The sequence below is a fragment of the Lagenorhynchus albirostris genome, chromosome 14 (genome assembly GCF_949774975.1).
Source record: "Lagenorhynchus albirostris chromosome 14, mLagAlb1.1, whole genome shotgun sequence".
NCBI classification, from domain to species: Eukaryota; Metazoa; Chordata; class Mammalia; order Artiodactyla; family Delphinidae; genus Lagenorhynchus; species Lagenorhynchus albirostris.
In genome coordinates, this window is record NC_083108.1 from 84,053,806 (window position 1) to 84,074,104 (window position 20,299).

Here is a 20,299-nt window from a genome sequence, read left to right on the forward strand (position 1 = left end):
GGGGATATGGGGATATATGTATACATATAGTTGATTCACTTTGTTATAAAGCAGAAACTAACACAACATTGTAAAGCAATTATACTCCAATAAAGATGTTTTAAAAATTTCGTATATCACACAAAACACACAGACACAATTTTTAAAAAATCTTACAGAAAATAATTCCACTTACTAATTAGACTAAAATAAAATGATTTAACTTTAATATCAAATATGATTTTATTACTATTGAACTGTAACATGCTATTCTATGTTATCTTTTTGATAGTTCAGTCAAGTTCACGACCCATGAATGGTTTGTGGTTGCTAGTTTGAGAAACACTGCATTGCTTCGTCTTCAGGAAGGTCTATGAATTGGACGGTAATCGAGGATATGTCTTATTTCTCTTCATGTGGACATTAGCTAGTTGAGGACCTTACTCAAGTCACCATATGCAGTTGGTCTGCAAATTCTGTTATTCCATCTCCTACACATCACTTGAATCCATCTTGTCTTCTCTTCCTCTGCCAGTTTTTGTAAATAAAATTTTGGAGATAAACTTCTGCTGGAACAGACACGCTCCTTTGTGCTGCCGCAGCAGAGTTGAATAGCCGTGTCTGAGTCCACGCGGCTCATAAAGGCCAGTGCGTTTACTCTTAGGCCTTCTTCAGAAGAAGGTTTGCCGGGATGATTCCAAGCACGTGGCCACAGACCTCAGCACTGGAGCCTCTGACTGCTTGTCAGGAATCACATCATTCAGATGCAGGGGCCAAAGCTGGTCACAGGCCCACTGGTCTAAGACTCGAGGGAGACCCGGTCTCGTCATTCACTGCCGACGTTCAGCCCTTTAGATCTGGCGCTTGGTAGGAATGGCATGATCGCTAAATGTCTCTCCGAGCTGGTCCCCTTTCCTGAGGTTCAGCCTGCCCCCATCTCTGACTTTCTCCGGAGTAAACTCTCCCTGTGATAACCTGATCACGCCATCCCCTTGCTTAACGTCCTGCAGTGCCTTTTCATTTCCAGCACACTAGAGTCAAAGCAGACGGGCCTGTGCAAACCTCCATCCCCATTTCCCGTACCCCGCCCCCACCCCAAATAACAGTAACCATGGTGACGGCGGGCAGGGATGCTGGGCTGGCCAGAAGCCAAGGGCTCTGCTAAGCACTTTGCGTGAACACAATGAGGTTGGGCAGTAAATGCCCTGATTATCCGTTATCTCCGTTTACACATGAGGACCTAAAGCTGAGCCGGGACGGCTTACCCAAGGTCACTCAGCTGGCAACTGACGGAACCTGGCGGCGTGGCCCCCTCTCTGCCTCTTCAGCCAGACTGACTATCGTTGTGTCCCCAGATGGACCACAGTTTCTCTCTTTTCCAGGGTCCTTTCACGTGTCGTTGCCCTTCCTGGAATATCCTCCCACCTCTCTGCCTGGTAGGTTCTCTTATCTTTTAGAAAGATAGTCTAGAATAGAGTTTAAGATCATGAGTGCGGGGACCAGACTGCCTCTGTGTAAACCTAACCCTGCGTCTTCGGCTAAGATGCATCATCTCTCTAAGCCTCAGTTTCCTCATCTGCAGAATGGAGTTGATAGGAATATCCACCTCATAGGGACACCACTGTATCACTATCGTGGACCTGGGCGTGCAGCTGGTGGCCGATTTGTCTCTTTCCCTGGAGCCTCACAGGGTGGACTAAAGAGCTAATTTCAACAGGGGGTTGTCCAGGACGTTCCACAAGCCCCACACAGCTGGGATTCCCAGAGGGCCTCTGCCCCCCGTCAGATGAGACCTCTTCTCTCTCTTGGTTATCACATCCTGCAAAGGAGATCTACGGCCCTCATAGCTATGACTGGTGATTCTCGAAGCTTCTGCCTGCTTCTTCCTGCTTCTTATCCTGTCTGTCCTGTCTCTGAAAGACATACGCAGTGGGCACGGATCACTTTTACTCTTACGTGCTTTTATCTGCCAACCACGGGTCCACGTGCCGTGTGCTTTCCAGTGGGCTTATCTGTGCGAGGCCCCGTCTGCTGCTAGAGTGTGGCTGGAGGATTACAGTTCTCTACTTTTTTGTCTGCCACTTTGATAGTGGGGAGTTCAGTTTCGCCTCCTTGAACAAGCATAACTAATGGGCTCCGAATTGCTGTAATAATTGTCAACACTCCAATGTCCCGCCATCTTTAAGATTTAAGCAAATAGTTATAAAAAAAAATACTTGGGTCACTGGGTCTTTCAAGCATCCCAACCTCCCACCAGTATCTTTCCCAGGCACTTCGGGTCAGCACATATGTTGTTTGTTCAGGTACCAACATCTGGTTCTCTTGGCCTTTGACATTCTTATTTATTTATTTATTTACTTTTATTCTCTTTTTTTCTCTTGTAAATATATAGGGGGAAATGTTCAGGCTTTTCTTAGAGATCTGTTTGCCTTACATAAGCGGTTTGTTTGGTGGAACTTACCATATAAGGTGTCCTTTTTATTTAGTTTGCTCCATTTTTTTATACGTTGGAGTTTAGAGACAGTATCCAAAAAGCTTGCTTTCAATCTGACCTGCCTTCTTTTCTTCTTTAAAGCCTCTGTATCATTGGACAATGGGATTTTTTATGTCATCCTTATGTTGTATGATAAACACAATTGGCAGTCACATCAGGACAGAATTACTTCAGTAATAATCAATGTTCTGAGAAAGCAGGACATAGTTGCCCATGGCCAGATACACAGATTTCACAATGTTCAGGCAGATTCTGTCTAAAATCTGTCCCTGTGTCAAACTCAGAAGCACATGCAATTCTTTCAACACTTTTATGCAAATTTAAGTTCAAGAGGGGTGCAATTTTAAACACTTCTTGTAGAAATTCTAAAATTAACATAAAACAGATTTACTAAGAAACCTCAGAATCATGTACAAACTCTTGGAAACAGTCACTGCTTGTCAACTCTTATTATCTTTACTTATCATTAAACCAAACCATCATGATATGGTTTTCATGCCACCCTGAGAGTGATCACGAGATAAGCCCGTCTGGTTGAACTCCCATATATAAACAGAAGACTGCTTGCTAGGGGTTCTGGTTCTAACATCTCAATGGGGATTTTTAAAACCACTAATTAATCTAACCACTAATTGTTAATGAGGATTGCCTTTTAGCAACTATTTTTTTGCACGTAGTTTAGGAAGTTTAGGAGAAGCTTGTGAACCACCAGCAGGCTTATTTTTGTCCTCTGACAGTTGGAAAATGATGGGGAAATAGTGGAGCACATCTCTAGGAGGAGAATAAAGCTTCAATTAAGTTGGCTGAATTTATGAAATCACTTTATAGTTAATATATGGTATTACCCGAAGCAAACAAAAGTTACCACTGATGAGCATGAAAGAGAAATGGTCTAGGAAGCAACTTCAGATCAAAGCTGTCAATACACCAGAAAGAAAAGAATGATGATTGTCTTTCCCTGCACTTACAAACCCATCTGTGAAATGAATGCAATTGTGCCTCTGAGAAGATACAACTTTACAGTTTGTGCAATAAGGGGGAAAAGCAATGGGTATTTTCAAAAGTTGTAAAACACAAATGGCTTCCAAAGTTTAAGAAGCAGCCGTTGTGAAAAACACAGAGGATAGCAAATCAAAGCGCAAGGGAAAAAGAAATATAAAGGGCTGTGCGAAATTTTTAAATAGAAACTATCCGTGCAAGAATAACATCAATGGCCTTAAGCAAAATAAGGATTCCAGATTAGGAATATGGTACAAGATGTCCATTGTTCACGATGGGCTAGCTGCTAAAACAAGCATTGGCCTCCAGTGCTTTATTGTGGTCTCTGCTGGGCCATTGGCATCTCTGAGAAATAGAATATTAAGGACTCAGAGTGGCTTCCAGCATCAGGATGTCATGGGGGTAGGCTCCGCGACTCCAAAGGACTGATGACTGAGCTATTCAGAGGAGCTCGGCCTTCCTCTTGTAATAGGTTTTCATGGGTGGCAGCCCTGCAAACCGGCCTCTTCCCAAGTCTCGTGACACTGACACACCAGAAGATCTTTTTTCTCCTGTTGATGGCGTTACCTTGTGTTTGTGAACCAGGTACAAATCCCAGTCGTCATATAATTTTATTGTGGCTTGTTTTTCCCTTGCTGGTTGTTCTTTTGATGAACAAAAGTTCTTAATTTTAATGTAGTTGAATTTATTAACTATTTTTCTCCACAAATTATGTGTTTATATTTCTTGTTTAAGAAATCCTCTGTAAACTGAGATCATGAAGATATTCTCCTGTCTTCTAAATATTTTAAAGCTTTCTTTCTCTTTTTTTTTTTAAGTTCTTTACAAATCCTTTCGGTAAGAGTTTATTCCATTCTTAATATATCCAAATTAACTATTGAGGAAAATAGATAAACAACTTTTAAATCATAAAGCAATACTCCTGGAAGCAGGACTAAGAAATTGTCCCTATCTTTGAACAAGATAATACTTTTATCTATTTTAATGGGAATATATATATATATACAGATTGGAGTATAATTGCTTTACAATGGTGTGTTAGTTTCTGCTGTATAACAAAGTGAATCAGCTATACATATACATATATCGCCATATCCCCTCCCTCTTGCATCTCCCTCCCACCCTCCCTATCCCACCCCTCTAGGTGGTCACAAAGCACCGAGCTGATCTCCCTGTGCTATGCAGTTGCTTCCCACTAGCTATCTATACATTTCGTAGTGTATATATGTCAATGCTACTCTCTCACTTTGTCTCAGCTTACCCTTCCCCCTCCCCGTCCTCAAGTCCATTCTCTATGTCTGCGTCTTTATTCCTGTCCTGCCCCTAGGTTCTTCAGAACCAATTTTTTTTTTCTTAGATTCCATATATATGTGTTAGCATACGGTATTTGTTTTTCTCTTTCTGACTTGCTTCACTCTGTATGACAGACTCTAGGTCCATCCACCTCACTACAAATAACTGTTTCGTTCTTTGTATGGCTGAGTAACACATTGTATATATGTGCCACATCTTCTTTATCCATTCGTCTGTTGATGGGCACTTAGGTTGCTTCCGTGTCCTGGCTGTGGTAAATAGAGCTGCAGTGAACATTGTGGTACATGACTCTTTTTGAATTATGGTTTTCTCAGGGCATATGCCCAGTAGTGGGATTGCTGGGACATATGGTAGTTCTCTTTTTAGTTTTTTAAGGAACCTCCATACTGTTCTCCGTAGCGGCTGTATCAGTTTACATTCCGACCAACAGTGCAAGAGGGTTTCCTTTTCTCCACACCCTCTCCAGCATTTATTGTCTGTAGATTTTTTGATGATGGCCATTCTGACCAGTGTGAGGTGATACCGTATTGTAGTTTTGATTTGCATTTCTCTAATGATTAATGATGTTGAGCATCCTTTCCTGTGTTTGTTGGCAATCTGTATATCTTCTTTGGAGAAATGTCTATTTAGGTCTTCTGCCCATTTCTGGATTGGGTTGTTTGTTTGTTTTGATATTGAGCTGCATGAGCTGCTTGTAAATTTTGGAGATTGATCCTTTGTCCGTTGCTTCATTTGCAAATATTTTCTCCCTTTCTGAAGGTTGTCTTTTCATCTTGTTTATGTTTTCCTTTGCTGTGCAAAAGCTGTTAAGTTTCATTAGGTCCCATTTGTTTATTTTTGTTTTTATTTCCATTACTCTAGGAGATGGGTCAAAAAGGATCTTGCTGTGATGTATGTCATAACGTGTTCTGCCTATGTCTTCCTCTAAGAGTTTGATAGCGTCTGACCTTACATTTAAGTCTTTAATCATTTTGAGTTTATTTTTGTGTATGGTGTTAGGGAGTGTTCTAATTTCATGCTTTTACATGTAGCTGTCCAGTTTTCCCAGAACCACTTATTGAAGAGGTTGTCTTTTCTCCATTGTGTATTCTTGCCTCCTTTATCAAAAATAAGGTGACCATATGTGCGTGGGTTTATCTCTGGGCTTTCTATCCTGTTCCATTGATCTATATTTCTGTTTTGGTGCCAGTACCATACTGTCTTGATTACTGTAGCTTTGTAGTATAGTCTGAAGTCTTGGAGCCGGTTTCCTCCAGCTCCATTTTTCTTTCTCAAGAATGCTTTGGCTATTCGGCTATTCTTTTGTGTTTCCATACAAATTGTGAAATTTTTTGTTCTAGTTCTGTGAAAAATGCCATTGGTAGTTTGATAGGGATTGCATTGAATCTGTAGATTGCTTTGGGTAGTATAGTCATTTTCACAATGTTGATTCTTCCAATCCAAGAACATGATATATCTCTCCATCTGTTTGTATCATCTTTAATTTCTTTCATCAGTGTCTTATAGTTTTCTGCATACAGGTCTTTTGTCTCCTTAGATAGGTTTATTCTTAGGTATTTTATTCTTTTTATTGCAATGGTATATGGCAGTGTTTCCTTAATTTCTCTTTCATATTTTCATCATTAGTGTATAGGAATGCAAGAGATTTCTGTGCATTAATTTTGTATCCTGCTACTTTACCAAATTCATTGATTAGCTCTTAAAGCTTTCTTTTTTTCACATTAAGTTCTTATTCCATTTGAAATTAATTTTATGTATGGTGTGAGATGTAGATCCAATTATCTTTGTTTGCTTGTTTTGTTTTGCAATAAGAATACCTCTTCTTCCTGAGCCCCGGATGAGTGGTTTCCAAAATACTATAAGTGCGGTTGGAAACTGAGACAGATAAAGCCAAAGTACTTTCAAATTGATTAGAACATTTCTTAACCTCATGGTGATTTTGTTCCCCAGGGGACAGTTGGTAATATCTAGAAACGTCTTTGATGGCCAGGATTGGGGTGTAGGGGAGCTGGAATGGATGCCACCAGCATCTAGTCAGCAAAGACCAGGAATACTGCTAACCATCCTACAGCATATGGCGCCCCTTGCCACCTCTTAAAAACTAAAAACAGAAAAAAATAATTTGCTGGCCCCAAATGCTAATCGCGTGAGGCTGGGAAACCCTGGTCTAGAGAATGAATCCAGGAGATCTGTGTACTTTTCCAAAACGGAGAGGAGGCCCTCAGCCCACTGGGATGGACCACAAAGATGTGATTCTACTTGCTTTTTTTTTTTAATTATTTTTTTAAAGTTTTGCTCAGCGGCCATGGCTCACGGGCCCAGCTGCTCCGTGGCATGCGGAATCTTCCCGGACCGGGGCACGAACCCGTGTCCCCTGCATCGGCAGGCTGACTCTCAACCACTGCGCCACCAGGGAAGCCCCTATTTTTTAAAGTATTTTTTAAGTCTTTATTGAATTTGTTACAATACTGCTTCTGTTTTATGTTTTGGTGTTTTGGCTGCGAGGCATGTGGGATCTTAACTCCCTCACCAAGGATGGAACCCGCACCCCTGCATTGGAAGGGGAAGTCTTAATCACTGGACCACCAGAGAAGTCCCTCCACTTGCTCTTTTCAAAAGATGTTTTCAATTTTTCTCTATTCGGATCCTCAAGAATGGAAAAGCCATTATAGGACTCCATTTCTGTAGCCAAATCGCCTAAGCATAATAAGGGCTGAGTGGCCCAGCCGGCCATCTCTGCTTGGAGAGTGGACTTTGTTGGGGGGCGGGGCACATCGTAGATGGAGCGCACCAATGGGAATTAGATAGCGATGGGGGCTGTGATTAAAACCACGTGCAAAATACAGCAGTTCCCACGGATGACGTATTGTAGGAAGCCAACTCGGGGCACTGAAAGATGGCAACGATTCTCAACAGGGCTGGGGATGCATCGCCTGGGAAGACCGCTATGTGGAGATGGATAAGAGAGGGTTACCAAGAGCAACGCGGGTATCAGCGCAGTCACCATTTTTACTCTTAAAACTTGATCTGTTCAAAGTGAAGCAACAAACAGCAGGTCTGAGGATCAAACAAAAAATCAGTGGGAGATAAGGGTAACTTTTAACTCGTCTCCGTATCAGCACGGATAATAGTCCGAGAGAAAGTCGTTAAATGTTGATCGGCTCTAATTGTTTCCGGCTAATTTAATTAGGCGTCCGAGTTGTAGCTGTCCCTGAATTGATCTGGGTTTTTAGCGTATGAGATGTCAAATTATTTTTGGAAAAATCGATTTGATTCTCCCCAGAACGTATCCTGTCTTTTCTACCGGTTGGAGTGGCTTAGACTAACGCTGAGGCAGGTACTGATATTCCTCTTGACGGGACAAACCAGTTAACTTCCTGAGGTCACAAGATGGGCGGTACAGATTCTAGAAGAAGACCACACCCAAAACGTGGGAATAGGTGAGGCCAGATTGCCTGCCCCAGAGATGCTGCTTTAGAAATCTATCCAAACATATATGGATGGAGAAGCGGTGGTCCCAGAAAGGTACCAGAGTTTAAACTCAGAGTTTAAACTGGAGAAAAGGCAGATTTTGACATTTTTCTTTTCTAGGAGTGAACAGCTTCTTTAGCAAGCCACAGAACTGTGAAAGATGTCTTTACGTTTTATGTGAAGAATGTGGGGGTCACAGTGATGACTGTGTCATTGGGAGAACGGCTTGTTCCAAGAGCAGCAAATACTCGCGGATTGTCCCACCTGAAATTTACATGTAATTGAGACAGTTTTTTTCTCCACTCAGATAATAAATCTACTTTTCATTATTTCTGTGGATACAGCACAAATATCTCTTAAACCAAGCAGACCTTCTTCTATAAAATCAGCCCTGTATAATGTAATGCATATCATCTTTTCCACAAAAGAGTGCTATTTAAATGGATGGCGGAAAGTTGCACACAAATATAAATGATAGAGCTTCGTGTATGCGTTGTAGGGAATATACTGAAACACTAAAAGGGGCATTGGAATAGGAGTGTCTCTAAATAAAAGCCTGCATTGGAAGGACAGCCTTCAGGCTGACTCTGTAACTTAAGACATTTATAGTGTCTGAAATATAGTAACTGTGACCTGCAAGGCAATGACCCTGCAGCAAGACAAAAATCTCACCTAATATTGTTGCCATCTTACTATGTTTTAGCTACATGGACCCTTTTCCAGTTTCTGTCTTTGTGCTTTAAAACATACCCAAATCGCTCCCAACTAAGAGTCTTTTTATTTGCTGTTCTGTTTGCCTAGTGCAAGCTTCCTGATCTTTGCCTAGTTGAGCCTACATTGTATTTATTTCTCAACTCAAATGCCATGAGTTTTGGGAGTTTCATCATAAGGGCTTCCCAGGTAACATCATCCACCACCACTGGTCACATTATTCTAGGTCCTGGCTTCACATCATGTGACACTTGCTGACATAAACTTGTTACATTTAATTTTAAAATAAAATATAACAGTATAGTTATATAATGTAGATCATATACCAACATATTCAAGAGCATATGCCATTTATATAACCTATAGTATATTTACAAACATATAAATATGTTCTTATAATATATTTATTATTATATATTAATACACACATATTGCATTTACATCTCATAACTCCCAAGGAGTGAATAAGTTTGGATAGTAAACATCATTGGTTGCTAAGATTAAATAACAGTTAAAGCTGCACTTTGTAAAACACTATAATTTTTCCAAATACCTTAAAACTGAGTCTTACCCAGTCTCTGGATTCAGCTGCCCGTATTCAGGGAACATAAAAGAAAGAGAAACCTGGGATCTTGGAAATCTTACAGGCCAAGGGGTTCAGAGTCTTCATTAGATAAATTTAAAGGAGTTAAAGGGAAGGGATGGAGGATAAGTCTTATGTTAAAAGAGATTTAAAGGATATCCAGTTTTTGAAAAAGTAGGCAAGACTCAACTGCTTGGAATAGGGATGCAAAGTGAGTGATAAACTGTGAAAAGAAAAGGGGCTGCTCTTTAAGGCTGTAGGTGGGGACTCGATTACCCATCTGCCTCTTGGCAAGAAACCGAGTCAGTGGCAGGTCTTCAAGTGTCCTTCCATCTCATACTCGCCCTTCTGAGGGGCCCAGGAATCTGAAGAAATAAACAGTGACAAGAGTTCTGAGCCTTTTCTGTTACTGTAGCAAGTAGACCAGGGTCACTGCCCTTCTGGTTCTTTTCTGTCAGGAGCTTCTCCACGTGTCCTGATGGACGCGGATGCATTCGAGCCACCCCGAGCCCAGAATGTCTCAAGAGGTGCAGCACTTGGGAGAACGCACATAGTCAGACTTGGGGGCTTCCACTCATGTGGGAAGCTTGGTTATGGCAAGCTTTGGTGAAGAAACAAATATTCTTTATTAATAAGTTGTTCTTCTTTATGGAATAATCTAACCAAATCAAATGCTGTTGAAAGAATGACCTAATCATAATCCAATGATAGCTACATCTGCATCTACATGTGTGTATCATCTATATCTGTATCTATATATCTCTTTATATATCATCTGTATCTATATCAGTATCTGTATATCTGTATCTATAGATCTATTTACTGATGGGTAGAGACTATATATATATATATATATATACACACACACATACACGCACACACACACATTTGTTCCTCTTCTAAAATACTGATTTCTATCCAAAAAGCAGAAGAAATAAAATAAAATAGCAAAATATATTTAAGGTGGTTTTATTCATAACCCCAATCTATTCACAACTGGGCAAGATCACTACCACAGTATGTCACTGTGTCCACCCAAAAGGCAGCCATGGGCACATCTCACAGACAACTTGCTTTGTCTGAGCATCAGAGCAAAAGGCCCTGAACTGACATCCACGAGGACAGTATTTATATGAATATTGTGGGTCAAGGCGCCACACGCTGATAAAAGATGGAAGGCAAAACTAGAAACTTCTCTTTGGAAATTGCTTTTAGGGGCTAAATTACTATGGCAATTCCACACTTCTAGCTTCTCACGGAGGCTGCAATCACTTCAGTTTCATCCAGCTTTTAGGGAAAGTGCTCTTAGGAAAGGTTACAGATATTCAAAGGAAAGTAGAAAATGCTGTATTCATGTCTTCTCTGGAAGCAGCACAGGGAGAAAAAGAGAGGGCGGGGCATTCATTGGAATGTGAGTTGAGTTTGTATATTAGCTGTTGATTAATTTTTCTCCTTTCTTAAACAAATATGGACTGAGTACCTACCACGTGGCAGTCATTTTTCCAGGAATTAGGACATGATGTTAAACAATTAAAGATACTTCTCTCATGGCGTTTGTATAGCTATGGGTGTGCATGTGTGTCAGAGGCAGGAAAACAATAAAAACGTAACAAGTGAATGCATTAGGTCAGGTGGGGTAAAGGTCTATAGAGAAATATAAAGGAGGGAAAGGTGTATTGAAAGCACCCAGTGGTGGAGACAATAATTGAAAAGAGAATGATTAGAAAAGACTCACTGAGGGACTTCCCTGGCAGTCCAGTGGTTAAGACGCTGAGCTTCCACTGCAGGGGGCACGGGTTCGATCCCTGGCCTGCGAACCAAAATCTCGCATGCTGCGCAGGGCGGCCAAAAAATAGGAAAAAAAAAAAAAGTGTCGCTGAAAAGCTGACAGTTGGGCACGGACCTCCAGCAAATGAGTTGATAAGCCAAGTGATAGCTGGAGGAAAGGCTTGCTCCGAAGAGAGGGAAGAAAATTGCAAAGGTCTTTTTTTTTTTTTTTTTTTTTTTGTTGCGGTACGCGGGCCTCTCACAGGTGCGGCCTCTCCCATTGCGGGGCACAGGCTCCGGACGCGCAGGCTCAGCGGCCATGGCTCACCGGCCCAGCTGCTCCGCGGCATGTGGGACCTTCCCGGACCGGGGCACGAACCCGTGTCCCCTGCATTGGCAGTCGGACTCTCAACCACTGCGCCACCAGGGTTACGCGGTGAGCATGGCTGCTGTGTTCAAGGAACAATAAAAGATCCAGTGCTGTACCCAAGGGGAAAGGGTATGAGAGGAAGTTGGATGAACTGAGGAAATGCTTCAGAGCGTGTAGGGTTTTCCAACCCACCGTAGACGGGATAATGATGGTAGTGATGTCGGTGATATAAACAATTGTAAATTACATCTCTCCGCCACATACTCCACCCCTACCTTACAGCATACATAACATCTGCTCGCATGAATAGGGCAGGAGTAACCCCATGCTGACACGTAAGCAGAGGGTGCCCGCAATTATCATCTTATCATCATGATTCTTGTCAGGAAAGGGTGGACTCGACTAATACTCATCATAACAATGATATTAGGAATTCTACACAGACTTTGTTTTTTGCTTAGATAGTGGGCAATCAAAAATCTTTGGAGACTACTACCAAGAGAAATAATACAGCATTTGAGCAAAACATAATTATTATTACCAACCAAGTAATACCTGGCCTTCTGATGTGACTGGAGCAGACTTAGGGCTTTCTGAAGTGATTTTGGATAAATTGATGTCAAGTAACACCATGATTAAAAATGCATCGTAAGAATTTCCTGTCTAGTCCAAAAACAGGATAATGTAACCTAAATTTGAAGAGAGAAAAATCAAGAATTTAAAACAGACTCAAATAAATGAATTAGTAGAGAAGGATATTAAAACAAATATTATGACTTTATTATACACAATTAAGAAGCTATAGGAAAGACTGAACATATTAAATAAAATCATGTATCTTTTAATTTTTATTATTTTTTTAATCTTTATTGGAGTATAATTGCTTTACAATGTTGTGTTAGTTGCTGCTGTATAACAAAGTGAGTCAGCTATATGTATACGTATATCCCCATATCCCCTCCCTCTTGCATCTCCCTCCCACCCTCCCTATCCCACCCCTCTAGGTGGTCACAAAGCACCGAGCTGATTTCCCTGTGCTATGCAGCTGCTTCCCACTAGCTATCTATTTTACATTTGGTAGTGTATATATGTCCATGCTACTCTCTCACCTCGTCCCAGCTTACCCTTTCATGTATCTTTTTAAAAATCACATTTTAGGGATGAAAACGACAATATCTGAGATGAAAAATACATCAGGCAGGATGAATGGTAGATATTGAGGGCGAATAAAAGATTAATGAAGTTGAAGACATATCAGTAGAAACTATTCAAAAATGGAACACTAAGAATAAAAAACTTGGAAAAATATAAACAGAGCCTTAATAAACAGTACAAAATTTTCAAGTGGCAAATATACATGTATTTGGATTTCCTGAAACAAAGGAGAGAGAAAAATAAATAAAAGTTTGAAGAACTTATAGCAGGTCATTTTCCAAATCTGATTTTATAAAAGCAAAAAACCAAAGAACAAAACCACCTATAAACCTAGAGAATCAAAAAGGTCAATGGACACCAACCAAGACACATCATAATCAAATTGCTTGAAAGCAGTGAGCTCTCTGATAAACAGAAATCCTGAAAACAGACAGAATAAAAAGGTACAGTTCCTATAGAGGAACAGAGAGAGATGACGGGGGATTTTTTTAATTGGAAACAATGCAAACTAGAAATGAGAACAACATCTTCACAGCACGGAAAAAAACAAAAACCGAAAGCAACTGTCAACCTAGAAATTTTGCCCAATGAAAATGTCTTTCAGAACAAAGGTGAACATTTTCTTCACCAGAATTACACTACAAAAAAAAAAAATTAAAGTTCTTCAAGTAGATGAAACCTGGAGTTACCAAAAAGAAATTAAGGGCACTGGAAATCATACTTTATACGTAAATATAAAGACATTTTGTCTTATGACTTAAATAACTTCAAAATGTGATCAACTGTTTAAAGCAAATATAGCAAACATATATCATCACACAAAACCACTGCTGATGCATTCATCTTACATGCAAATATATTTTGAATGATACATCAGATTTACAACTATACCAAAAGATGATGTATTTAATATTGTAAATAACTATATTTAAATGACAAACTTTTCCTTTGTTCCGGGAATCAGTACACTCTTTCATTTTGTTGGGCTAATATCATCATGTGATAACACACTGTAATTACCGAGGATTTGATAGAAAGTAACATTTCCTTTGTTACCTGTAGCTCTAGCACGTAGAATGTCTTAGACCAGCTCAGAAGCCTTCCAGCTCTGTCAGCTTTCTTGATACAGCCAGGTAGAATGTCAGAGTGATACCGACCAGGGCTCTTGGCCTCCCCCCAATCAATGGAAACTGATTAGCGTCCAGACAAGAAGCTCAGCAAGGCTTTATTGGGACCCCTGCTGCAGCGGGGCGGGGAGCGAAAACAAGTGACAGTTTCCCTTGCTCACTGGCTCGGGGTGGGGCAGGGGCGTGGCGAGCTGTTTCCTTATATCAGATGAGGGTAGGGGTGGGTTCAGGGGTCAGGCCAGAGAGATGGCTTAGGTGTTTTGCCCACCGCTTTGGTGGCGTGGTATGCAGGGGGCATGCACAGTGCCCTGCTTTTCTCCTGACACCCTGTATTTGCTCGTGGCTCTTCAGAAGTGGCAGCTGGTTTTTTTGGTTTGTTTGGTTGGTTGGTTTGGTTGGGTCTTTTTGTATCTTGTCCATAATTTGCCCCAACTGCGCATGCATGCAGTTATTTTTAGTCCCTTATAATTTCTTTGTATTTTGTTGCTGGAGGAGACATTCATCCAGGTGCAAGCCCTGCAGCAGAGGGTCCCAGGTCCCAGCCCGTCTCAAAAGCACGTTGAGAATGGCTTTCCATAGCTCCCTGTGACATTCTAGACCTGGGTCATGGGATCAACAGCCAGGTATAATTATGAACTGATAATAGGATTCAGGTTGATTAGCTGTGAAAACCATTATTTGCTCTAATGGAAAGTTTACATTTCTCTTCTTGAGCACAATTTGAGTCGTGGGGAGGTCTATGGATGTGCGTGTGTGTGTGTGTGTGTGTGTGTGTGTGCGTTTATCCTACAAACTTCAGCTCAGCCAGAGCACTGTGTGTTAGGGGGTATGTGGGGGGCAAACATAGCCTGAATCAGCGTGAGGTGAGTGGCGCAGAATGGTGCAAGTGCGGGTTCAGAGTCTGCTCTTGTTTAACGTGTTGACACTTTGTCCATCGTAGATATTTTACATGAATTTTGACTTAAAAAATATTTCATTAAAATGTTCTTTATCTAGATGACTGAGTTCTTTGGTGCCCCCTTAAAATTTGCACCTGAGACTAGCCTCACTCTCGTCACCCTGGTCCTGGCCTGAGCACCAAGGGCTGTGTGTGTGAGCTACATGCCCAATCCGATTTCCTTTTTTTTGGCCGTGCCTCACAGCACGTGGGATCTTAGTTCCCCGACCAGGGATTGAACCCACGCCTCCTGCAGTGGAAGCGCAGAGTCCCAACCACTGGACCGCCAGGGAAGTCCCTAATCCTATATCATAATAACCACAACAGCAGTGAGAGGCACACGGGCTGCTTGGCTGTGCTCCATTCAATGCACAGGACTCCCTGGAGGGGCTGCCAGGAGAAAACAAGCCACGAGTGTTTTCCTCCGGGCAAGTTCTGCTCCATCAGGACTGAACTGCCTTGTACCTCTGGTTTCACCACCTACCCCTAGCAGCCCCATCTCACTGCAGGGAGGTGCTCCGGGGAGGAGACAGGAGAGCCTAGGAACTACAGGTGCTTCTCAGATGTCCAGGAGAAGGCTCAGGACGCCCAGGACAAATGGCTGGTGGAGCTCTGGCAGTGACAGAATTAACTGAGAGGATATTAGTCACCCTCCAGAGTTCTCTGGTTATTTTTTTGAGGTTGTTTTGCTTTTGTTTTTGTTTTGTGTGTGTATTTTGTCCAGGTTTTACTTGTAATCTATGGGGAAAATAAGCTGTGAGGGACTTACTCCATCTTCCCCTGAAGTGTTAATTATGAATGGAAACAATGGTCAGGACCCCAATTAAGCAAAGTTTGGTCTATTACCTAACAGTAAGCATAGACGTCATGAGGTCTGCTGGACTTTTCATGCAGGGACAGGGGAAAATTATCCCTTAATACATTTGAAAGGTCCAGGGGAGGAAAGGTTGTGTTTTGTCACATGATATCTATTTATGTTCAGTGTGTCATATACTCATGGAATTGGGAGGAAATATGAAGAGATATGGTGTTACAAATAGCATCGTGATGTCAAAATCGTGATCAGCGTCCCCTTCTCTGGTCCATCCTGTCCTTGGGAGTCCCCATCCCGACGAGGGTACGGCATGGCTGAGACTGGCTGTGGCTTTGGGGCCACAAGAGTAGGACCTGATGGGGGCCAAATCTTAGAGCTACTTAGCACTTTGAAAAGCGCTTCGCGCACTCGTCTCATGCGACTTTTGCAAGGCCCTTGGGAAGGTCAGATTGGAGTTAACATTTACTTTATGAGTGGAGAGACCAAGCAGGTGTAGCTTGCCTAAATTTCCCATGAGTTGATGCAAGATCCCTGGTCAGAACTCAAGCCCTCAGACTCTCGGGTTGTTGATCGTTCCGCTAATCCCCGAGTGGTACCCAATAGAGAATGAGGCTCTCAAGCTGTGGAGATAAGGACAGGGGGGATTCAGCGTCACTCTTGTGCCATGCATGAAATGCTTTGGTTGGGGGAACGACTGGGGTTGTCTTCAAGGATGCAAGTGAAAGAAAACCTCAAGCTCCCTTGAGTTGAGACACTTCCCATGCAGCTCAGAAAGTGTAGGCAAAACCCATCCATGTCACCTCTCCCGACAAAGAGGCAGGGAGATACTGAAGTTGGAAGAGGGGAATTAAGATATTTCAACAGATCTCCTAAACCACAGTCCAGCAGTAAGACATTTTCCTCCCGTCAGTATTGTCAGATGCAGTCTATTTAGCATGACAGGACAAGCTGGAAGAAGAGCTCAGAGAATCCATGATCACGAGTGGTCTCAGGAAGTTTGGGAACTCGTTCTGAATTGATTAAAATTTTATTGGAATAACATGCACATGTTATATATTTTATTCCCAAGCCTTTCTATAATATCCGACGAGGTTTTCTCCTGTGGATTGCCTGGTGGCAGTTGGCTGGCTGATCATACCCAGAGGAAGAAGTGAGAGTGTTATTTTTAATTCCTCATTATGGGAGGAAACACACACATTTGGAACATCGTGTGGGTGACTGTCAGCTGTTCAGCTGAGAAATGGCCTGGGGTCGGCCATGCATCACTCCCCAGCTATTCTGATACCGCTCACTGACGTAGACACTTACAGGCATCTAAAACCCAGACTATTTAATCTCCCTAAATTATATCCTCTCAATCTGTCATGCAGCAATTTTTAAATGAAATCTCTACTTTCATCAGGCAGTGAAACTAAGACGGATGACATTCTGACAGGTGTATAAGCCCACGGTGGATGCAGTAGGAGACTCAGCTGGAGGGGAGGGCATCCAATCACACAAAATGTCTAGACAGGATTGATGTCAGCCTGGGATCTGAGAAAGGATGGATATTTCTGAACTGTAAGAAAAAAATATTTTTTGTATTTATAGTTACGGGGGATTGGATTTTTTACAAGTCTATTTACCAGGCAGACAAAAGGAAGCTTCATGTGTATATTTTCTTCCCCCTCCACCCGCCCGCTCCCCCGTCCAGCTTTATTGAGATACGATTCTCAGATAACATTGTGTAAGTTTAAGGTGTACAATGGATGATCTGATACACATGTATATTGTGAAATGATCGCCACAATCAAGGTAGCACATCTTCTATGTCACCTAATTACCATTTTGTTATTGTTGTTACTGTGATAACATTTAAAAGTTACTCTCGCAGCAACTTGCAAGTATACAATACAGTATTGTTAATTATAATCACCTTGCTGTATATTCAATTCCCATCACTTTAACTAGAAGTTTGTGATTAACGTCACCTCATCCCTCCCCACCCACCGGGCCTCAGCTCCTGGCAACAACCAATCTACTCTGTTTCTATGAGTTCAACATTTTTAGATTCCACCTATAAGTCAGATCACGCAGCATTGGGTTTTTTCTATCTCTCTTATTTCACTTAGCATAATACCCTCTAGGTCCATCCGTGTTGTCCCATTCCATGTACATACCACATCTTCTTTATCCATTCAGCTACTGATGGACACTCAGGCTGTTTCCATGCCTTGGCTCTTATGATTAATGCTGTAATGAATATGGAGGTGCAAATATCTCTACAAGATAGTGATTTTATTTCCTCTGGGTGAATACCCGGAAGTGGGATCACTGGATCCTCTGGTAGCTCTATTTTTAGTTTCTGAAGAAACTCCATACTGTTTTCCATGGTGGCTGCATCAGTTCACATTCCCAGCAGCAGCGCACGAGGGTTCCCTTTTCTCCGCACCCTCGCCAACATTTATCTCTTGTCTTTTTGATGATAACCGTTTTAACAGATATGAGGTGATATGTCATTGTGGTTTTGACTTGTATTTCCCTGATGATTAGTGATTTTGAGCTCCTTTTCTTGTAATTTTTGGCCATTTGCATGTCATCTTTGAAAAAATGTCTGTTCGGGTCCTCACCCGTTTTTCAATCAGATTTTTTGGCTATATTGAGTTCTAAGATTTCCTTATATATTTTGGATATTAACCTCTTATCAGATATATGATTTGCGAATATTTTCTCCCATTCCTTACATTGTCATTTTGTTGATTCTCTTCCGTGCAGAATCTTTTTAGTTTGACGTAGTCCCACTATTTATTTTTACCTTTGTTTCTTTTAGTGTCAGACTCAAAAAAATCCTTCCCAAGACTATTGCCAAGGAGGTTTTTCCATATGTTGTCTTTTAGGAGTTTTACACTTTCAGATCTTATAGTTAAGTCCTTGATCTATTTTGAGTTAATTTTTGTGAGTGGTGTAAGAGAGGGGTCTAATTTCATCCTTTTGCATGTGAATGTCTAGTTTTCCCAATACCATTTATTGAAGAGACTATCCTTTCCCCATTGAGTATTCTTGGCTCCCCTGTCAAATATTAGTTGACCTTATATGTATGGATTTCTTTCTGGGCTCTCAGTTCTGTTCCATTGATCTATACGTCTGCTTTTATGCTAGTACCATATTGTTTTGAGTATTGTAGCTTGGTGATAGAGCTTGAAGTAAGGAAGTGCGGTGCCTCTGGCTGTATTTTTTTCTCAATATTGATTTGGCTATTTGGGGTCTTTTGTGGTTCCATACAAATTGTAGGAATGTTTTTTTACAATTTTGTGAAAAATGCCCTTGGAATTTGGGTAGGGATTGCATGGAATCTATAAATGATTTTGGGTAGTAGGGACATTTTAACAATGTTAACACATAAAACTTGAACATGGATATCTTCCTATTTATTTGTGTTCATGTATATATTTTCTATGTGAACTTCTGACAGTTGATGGTATAGCATGATTACACCTAACACATGGGATCGAAAGAAGTCAGGCAGATTCCTTTACCCATTCAGCTCCACACACCCATGGTTTTGTTTGCGTCTGGCAGTCTTCATTGAGACTCTCCACCCTGTGCATCCACGTCAGAATAAGAGCATCTGAGGTATCTGTCCACGGTCAAGTGTTTCATGAGGACACACAGCAGCGTTCGCGCTCACACAGGCAGGGGATAGCATTTTGAAATTGCTCTGAGAAAGACAGGACTCCTGTGCCAGGGTCAATTTCATGCTTAACACGCATAGGCAGTGTTTTACCTTTTGCATTTTTAGGGTCTCAGGAAAGGTCACATCCAACCCTTGACTATCTTCTTCATTCACCTCAAAGATTTTGGAATTTCACACTGGAAGCTCAGCTTCTTTGTGTATCCTCTGATGCTACCCTGTGACAATAACAGAATATTCAACCAGAATGTTTCCAACAAAAAGTTATTATTAACACACCAAAAAGCCTGGAAGTTTCAGATCAGGTCCAGCAGTTCTCCCAGGTCTCCAAGAACTCAGGTTCCCTCTGTCTTTCTACTGAACCCACTGCATATTGGTTGCTCCTTAGTCTTGTCTCCTTGTGGTCACAACATGGCTGCCAGAGATCCTCACATCAATCACATCCTCACTTGTTTGCATTCAAAGACAGGAAGATGGCAAACTTTTGTCTCCTTTTTTTCTTTTTTCTTTAAGTAAGGAAAAGCTTTACTGAAGCCCCCATGGATGCCCTCTAGTATTTCCGGCCACATTATTGATGTGATGACCAAAGGTCTTGGCATAACGCTTGGGGCATTGTTGGAGCTTAGTAATGGCAGCCTGCAAGCTGGCTACATTTTTCTTGAAATACAGTCACCTATTTGTTGCTCAGGATGCCATCAGCCTATCCATTAAGGTATCTCTGATATAAAACTCATGGTAATGAACAGGGTCATGTTATAAGTTTATTAACAAAACATTTGGTGAGCAAATCCAAATTAGTTGTACAAACAAGGGTAAAGAGTGGGAATATTACAACATCCAAGGGAAAATAATCATGGAAAGAAAGATGAAAACAGGCTATTGACCCAAAAGGATAATGAGAATTCATT